Here is an 8,080-nt window from a genome sequence, read left to right as displayed (position 1 = left end):
AAAGGGCTTCATACGATGTTCCTCAAGAGCAAAGGCCTCATCTGCCACAAAAACAAAATTTAGGCCCTCAACATTGTCCTGAGTAGGTGGCAAATTTAAGATGCAATTCTGGAGCCAATGGTAGAACTCATTCTGCATTATGACACCTCCATCAGAGTTGCGACTGTTCTTCCCAACATCCAAAAAAGGAACTCATACGTTGCAGACACTACAGCTAACAGGACTATGCTGCAAAAGCTCTTCTAGTTAAAGTAATATGAGCTTGAGTTGGGTGGTGGGACAATTCTGACATGTTTCCCATCAATAGCACCACAGTTAGGAAAATCCCACTGATGCTGGAACTGGCCTGCAACATCCTGCCATTGCTGTGGGTTGGAAGGAAACTGTGGAGTCAAAAAAGAAAGAAGAATTTACTACTTCTACACATAGCATTGCAAGCAGATTTGACACAAACATTCTTGGCCAACATAAGTATGAAATTTAAATGACAAATGTGTAAGGTCAACTTCTCAGATTCCTCACCCCCTATGGTGGCCCATTATAAAAAGATTTATGGTGGGAGGAGGTAATGGGTAGATGTTTTGGACAGGTAACCCTCTCCACTTCAATAAGAGCTGAATGCATAAATAATGTGTGATACTTTGGCCAGCCTCTCCTTACTTACACTATTGGCAGCCCAGTGATCAAGATAATAGGAGACAAAAACTTTCTACGTTACAATTTGAAGGTAATCAGGCATGCTCTTGCACTACATGCTTTGGTGAATTCATCCAGAAATATGACCACAAAAGAGGTATAGTGTGTATGGGTTTTGCAAAGTCAGCAGATAGAGTATTTGTATCAGTTGACTTAGCATTTGGGGGGTTCCAAATGAGTTTGTGCCCCAAAAAAATGCCTCTTGCACTCTGCCTGAATTTGAGGACAACAATAACATTTGGACACATTTTAGGGTAAGCACAAAAATGTAGCTGACAAAATACATTGTTAAGTTACTAGGCTAGGTGTGTATGGGCCCAGCATAGCATGCTGGGGAGGTTAGTGAAGGAAAATATGCATGAAGGACAAAAAAGGAGCATAAAAAGCTTACAGCATGCATGAGGACAAAGAGGGCATTCACAGCATATTATAATAATGGTAATTATGGAATCAAGAAATTAATACAATACATTAACAAACATTAAACACATAGAATGTGATGTTAAAGGCTAAAACCTACCCGAATATAGTCCTTCTGCAGGACTTGAATAATGGCAGAACAGGTCTCTGGAATAATGAGTCCCAGAGCCTGGGGCCCAGTCTTAAACTTGAGGTCCTGGAGACTTCTCCCCATCGCCAAGTACCGCAAGGTGGCTATGAGCCTTTGCTTAGGAGTAATGGCAAGCCTCATGTGTCCTGCTTCTTAATATAGGGGGTCAACAATGCCAAGAGACCATGAAATTAGGGGTCAGTCATCCGAGATGATTCCTAAAATCATCAGGATTATTCTCCTGGAGCTCCCACAGCAAAGGCATATGACAGAATTGGTCACGATTAAGCAACCAATTCTTAGTCCAAGAATGCCTCCTCCCCCTCCTGTTCCTGGACTGGGGTCAAAGCAATAACTTCAAGCCCAATGATAGCACGTTCTCTCCTCTGATAACGCAACATGGCTAGTTGACGAATGGCCGTTCAGAAACAAACTGACAAGCACAAACTGAAAAGCGTGAATCGACACACACCAAACATCTACTAACGTGAAATTAGCAGAAGGAGCCCAAAGGGTGGCGCATGACAACTGAACTTCCTTTTTATCAGCTCGTAGTACGTCAATATGTTCGGGTTTGTTTGTCGACAATTGTGTGCCGTTTGTATGCAAGACAAGTTTTGGGCCAATGCCCTTCGGACAAAAGTCTGCGGTTTTGTCGGCAGAAAATCTGACCGTGTGTACGAGGCATAAGTGTAATTGTTGTAAATTGTTCATCGTATTTAGAAAATCAGTTGTAAATTGCAGGAAACTAGCAGTAAAACCTGAGATTTGTTCAGTAAGTGTACATTTCTAGATTATCTGGAATTGCATTGATAAATTCTGAATGCAGGTGGGTGGGTAGTATTTTAACGAGACATTTTATTTGGTGTGTAAAATGCTGGATTGGATAATAATCCAGTTTTATTTTAAACTTTTTTTGGCTGATATACATACAAATATGAATACAAACATGTTTTCTGAGATTTCTTTCTGTAAGTAAAGTAAACATAGTAAGTTTTCCATATACAATGTTGTCTGTTACACAACGATCAGGTTTATTATTTCTGCTCCTGTTTACCAGAGCAGTAGGGGAAGATAGCAGTTATCATTATTATTATTATTATTATACAGGATTTATATAGCGCCAACAGTTTGCGCAGCGCTTTACAATGTAGAGGGGGGACAGCACAATTACAATACAGAAGGGACAGGAGGTTCTACCATACATGATTCCTGACAATCCGCTCAACAGATGTTGTACTCTAATGAACTTATCTCTGAAATCAACTATAAGTGAATGACCTGAGTAAGTGCAGAGGGTCAAACAAAGGAGGAAATGACGCAGAAAAGAATATTGGAAAAGAAAACCACAAAGTAAAGCTAACTGGAATTGTATCTCATATCCATCCGCAGTGTTCTTAGCTAAAGCATTACTGGACTGCCTCCAGAAATATAATGAATTCAAGGGTCCCATTTTTCTTCAAATAAATACATCTGAACATTCAATAGGGCTGATAATTTTTCATTCATCATTAACCATCATAGTCTAACATTCACCAGTCCGAACAGGATGGTAAAAGATTTCCAGGATCTGACAACTGTTACTCTGGCTACTATAAATACAAATGATATCAGTTGAGAATCAGTTTTCCAGTGTGTCTCAGTGTCTCCTTTATTAGCTGAATAGGGCCTGTAATGGGGATTTCCTACAACATCTGTTGAGCGGATTGTCAGGAATCATGTATGGTAGAACTTCCTGTCCCTTCTGTATTGTAATTGTGCTGTCCCCCCTCTACATTGTAACGCGCTGCGCAAACTGTTGGCGCTATATAAATCCTGTATAGTAATAATAATAATAATGATAACTGCTATCTTCCCCTACTACTCTGGTAAACAGGAGCAGAAATAATAAACCTGATCGTTGTGTAACAGACAACATTGTATATGGAAAACTTACTATGTTTACTTTACTTACAGAACAAAATCTGACTGATTTGGGTCATTGAAAATATAAAATTGTATAAACTAATCTAAAAGGTAGTGGATGTGGGACTTTACATGAAGCATGTCATTGTGGATAATATATTTGAATAAATAAATATATGGATAGGTATAATTAATCTTGGTTTGACATCATTCACCCCTAAGGGTGGTGTTTTGAGAGCATAATCAATGAATAATCTAATATAAAACTATATAATACAAATATAATCATAAAGGATTCACATAAGAATTATAATAATAATGATAAATTGAATGGAAACAATCAATGGACATGATTAATACACTGATTACAGATAAATATATAATCAATAGAAATTACATATTAAACATACATAATTCACATAATAAATGATAAACAAATGATAATATTATTGAAAACTGGGCACCCTTGGTTGACAACCAGACCCGTTTTATGGTTTCTTGCTTATCATCAGGGGTAAGCTGCACATGTATGCTGAAAATCAAGTAAATGAAATGACCATTAATGTATAGAATCTTCTAATGAAAAGGGAATGCCAGAGACAACCACAAGCTGAGAATACTAATGCCCCATACACACGACCGGTTTTCCTGTTGGAATAAACTCTGAAGGTTTTTCCAACGGAGTTCCGATAGAGTTCCACTGAAACTGTCTTGCGTACACACGATCACACCAAAGTCTGATCGTCAAGAACACGGTGACGTACAGCACGTATGACGGGACTAGAAAAAGGAAGTTCAATACCCAGTGTACCACCCTTTGGGCTCCTTCTGCCAATCTGGTGTTAGTAGACATTTGGTTAGGGATGATTAGCACTTTTCAAACTCCGGCTTTTTCAGATTGTTTTACTGCCTTTCAGTTTGTGCTTGTGGGTTTGTATCTGGTCTTCAGTGCGTGCAGTCAGTTCGTTGCTGATTTGCAGCTCACTCTTCACAGGCCTTGCTGTTCTTCAGTGCGTCTGTTAAGTTCGTTCTGACAAGCCGACCGTTTTGAAAGCATGGGCCGGGTATGTACTCGTCGTACAGTTCATGCTGTGTGGGAGCTTGGTGTTGGGGCTTATACTTTGTTCATGGACCAAGAATTGGTTACTCCAGCGTGACCAATTCTCGCACATGTCTTTGCTTCGTGAGATCCAGGAGAATAATCCTGATGATTTCAGGAATTATCTCAGAATGACGGACCCCGTTTTTCACTGTCTGTTGGCTTTGCTGACCCCTTATAGCAGCAGGCAGGATACCTGCATGAGGCAAGCCATCACTTAGAGGCTAGTTGCCACGTTGCGGTACTTGGCGACTGGGAGAAGCCTATAGGACCTCAAGTTCTCAACAGGCATTTCCCCCCAGGCTCTAGGGATTATTATCCCAGAGACCTGTTCTGCCATCATTCAGGTCCTGCAGAAGGATTGTATTAGGGTAAGTGTTCTCCTTTAACATCACATTATATGTATTTAATGTTTGCTAATGTATTGTATTTATTTCATCATTGCTTAATTACTATGATTGGAATATGCTGTGAATGTCCCCTTTATCCTCATGCATGCTGGAAGCTTTTAATGCTCCTTTTTAGGCCTACATGCATATTTGCCTTCACTAACCTCCCCAGCATGCTATCCTGGGCCCATACACACCTATAGCCTAGTCACTTAACAATGTATTTTGTCAGCTCCATTGTAGTGCTTTACCCTAAACACTCCCTAAAATGTGTCCAAATGTTATTTGTGTCCTTAAATGCATTTATACCCCCCCCCCCCCCCCCCCAAATGTGTACAAATGTTATGTGTGTCCTTAAATTCAGGCAGAGTGCTGGTGGCTTTTTTTTCTGGCTCCCAAAGTCACCTCAAACCAATCAATGGGCCATCAGAGGGGGTGAGGAATCTGATAAGTGGGCCTTATATTTTTGTCTTTAAATACTCCTTAAAATAAATGTTATACTGATGTTGTGCAAGAATGTTTTTTGTATAATCTGCTTGAAAAGTTATGTGCAAAAGTACTTATATTTTTTTTCTTGTCTGACTCCACAGTTTCCTTCAACGCCACAGGAATGGCAGACTGTGGCCTCCCATTTTGCTGACCGTTGGGACTTTCCCAATTGTGGAGGGGCTACAGATGGGAAGCATGTCCACATTGTGCCACCACCCCATTCTGGGTCTTACTATTATAACTATAAGGGGTTTAATAGTGTAGTGTTAGGCCGCGTACACACGCGCGGACTGTTCGCCCAACCTTGTTCGGCAAACAGTTTGGGCAGACAGTCCGCTCAAAATTTGCATGAGCGGACTTGCCCACACACGAGCGGACTGTTTGACGAACAAGGTTGGGCAAACAGTTCGCTCAACTTTTGAAATGAACGGACTCGCCCACGTAAGGCGGAGGCAAGTCCGCCCATTTCGAGCGCGTGTACAGGTAGGCGGGGCCCGCGAAGGAGACGTCGCGGGCTCCGCCGCCTGGAATGGGCTTAAAGGGGAACCCCAACGCCGAAAAAAATCGGCGTGGGGGTTCCCCCCAAGTCCACACCAGACCCTTGTCCGAGCACGCTACCCGGCCGGCCAGGAAAGGGGGGCGAGCGAGCGCGCCCCCCCTCCTGAGCCGTACCAGGCCGCGTGCCCTCAACATGGGGGGTGCCTTGGGGAAGGGGGGGCCGCGCGGCCCCCCCACCCCAAAGCACCTTGTCCCCATGTTGATGAGGACAAGGGCCTCTTCCCGACAACCCTGGCCGTTGGTTGTCGGGGTCTGCGGGCGGGGGGCTTATCGGAATCCGGGAGCCCCCTTTAAGAAGGGGGCCCCCGGATACCGGCCCCCCACCCTATGTGAATGAGTATGGGGTACAATGTACCCCTACCCATTCACCTGTGAAATAAAGTACAATAAAACACACAACACAGAGAAAAAGTATTTTATTGCACAGCCGGGGGTCTTCCGTCTTCGGGGGTCTTGTCGCCGGACTCCTCCGCTATGTGTGTGTAGCTCTTTTGCCAGCGGAGGAGTCCGGCTTTCTTCCTCCCCGCCGCCGGCCTCTTCTCCCGACTTCGGGGGTCTTGTCCCCCTCTTCGGTTCTTCTGCCGGGCCACCGCGCCTAGTCCGGTGGCCCGGTCTTCTGTCGCCGCCTTCGGTTCTTCTGTCGCCGCCTTCGGTTCTTCTGCCGGGCCACCGCGCCTTCTTGTAGCTCTTTTACAGGCGGTGGCCCGGTCTTCTGTCGCCGTCGCCTTCCGTTCGTGTTCTTCTTCTTGTTCTTCTCCAGGCGATGTTGACACGTCGCTCCCTCCGGCCGGAATGCCAGAGCCGCCCTGCGCTGTGACTTATATAGTGACAATGGGGCGGGGTCACATGGTATATGTCACATGGGTTGGTCACATGGTGACCCCGCCCCCTTACGATGTCATAGTCCCCATGTGACATCAACCCATGTGACCAACCCATGTGACATATACCATGTGACCCCGCCCCATTGTCACTATATAAGTGACCGCACAGCGCGTCCCTGGCATTCCGGCCGGAGAGCTCGTCGAGTCAACATCTCCAGGAGAAGAAGAAGAAGAACAAGAAGAAGAACAAGAACGGAAGGCGGCGGCGGCGGCGACAGAAGACCGGGCCACCGCCTGTAAAAGAGCTACAAGAAGGCGCGGTGGCCCGGCAGAAGAACCGAAGGCGGCGACAGAAGAACGGAAGACGGCGACAGAAGACCGGGCCACCGGACTAGGCGCGGTGGCCCAGCAGAAGAACCGAAGAGGGGGACAAGACCCCCGAAGTCGGGAGAAGAGGCCGGCGGCGGGGAGGAAGAAAGCCGGACTCCTCCGCTGGCAAAAGAGCTACACACACATAGCGGAGGAGTCCGGCGAGAAGACCCCCGAAGACGGAAGACCCCCGGCTGTGCAATAAAATACTTTTTCTCTGTGTTGTGTGTTTTATTGTACTTTATTTCACAGGTGAATGGGTAGGGGTACATTGTACCCCATACTCATTCACATAGGGTGGGGGGCCGGTATCCGGGGGCCCCCTTCTTAAAGGGGGCTCCCGGATTCCGATAAGCCCCCCGCCCGCAGACCCCGACAACCAACGGCCAGGGTTGTCGGGAAGAGGCCCTTGTCCTCATCAACATGGGGACAAGGTGCTGTGGGGTGGGGGGGCCGCGCGGCCCCCCCTTCCCCAAGGCACCCCCCATGTTGAGGGCACGCGGCCTGGTACGGCTCAGGAGGGGGGGCGCGCTCGCTCGCCCCCCTTTCCTGGCCGGCCGGGTAGCGTGCTCGGACAAGGGTCTGGTGTGGACTTGGGGGGAACCCCCACGCCGATTTTTTTCGGCGTTGGGGTTCCCCTTTAAGCCCATTCCAGGCGGCGGAGCCCGCGACGTCTCCTTCGCGGGCCCCGCCTACCTGTACACGCGCTCGAAATGGGCGGACTTTCCGAGCGGGAACAGTCCGCTCATTTCGAAAGTACAGCGGACAGCCCCACACACGGGCGGACTGTTCGCTCAAACACAGTTTCAGCGGACAGTTTTTCGGAATTTCCGAAAGACCTTGTCCGTCCAACTGTCCGCTGAAACTGTCCGCTCAAAGCCCACACACGAGCGGACTGTCCGCCCAAACACTGTTCAGCGGACAAGGTTGGGCGAACAGTCCGCCCGTGTGTACGCGGCCTTAATGGCAGTGGTGTCGGGACACTATGAGTTCCTCTATGTGAGGGGTGCCCAATCTTTTAAAGAGTGAGGGCCACTTAAGAGACTTAGTAACCAGTCGCGGGCCACAATGAGTGGAGCCGGTGGATGACAGGTCCATGTCCGCTCTGCATATGCTCTATGGCCCCTCTGATCTGATCTGCCATGATGGAATGGGATGGATCCCCCCTTCTGTTTTTTTTTAGTGGATTGGATTGGAGGTA

This window comes from Lithobates pipiens, unplaced genomic scaffold, assembly GCF_037356315.1.
Source record: "Lithobates pipiens isolate NorthernLeopardFrog02 unplaced genomic scaffold, aLitPip1_a1.2 Scaffold_16, whole genome shotgun sequence".
NCBI lineage: Eukaryota > Metazoa > Chordata > Amphibia > Anura > Ranidae > Lithobates > Lithobates pipiens.
Note: the sequence above shows the minus strand (reverse complement) of the source record.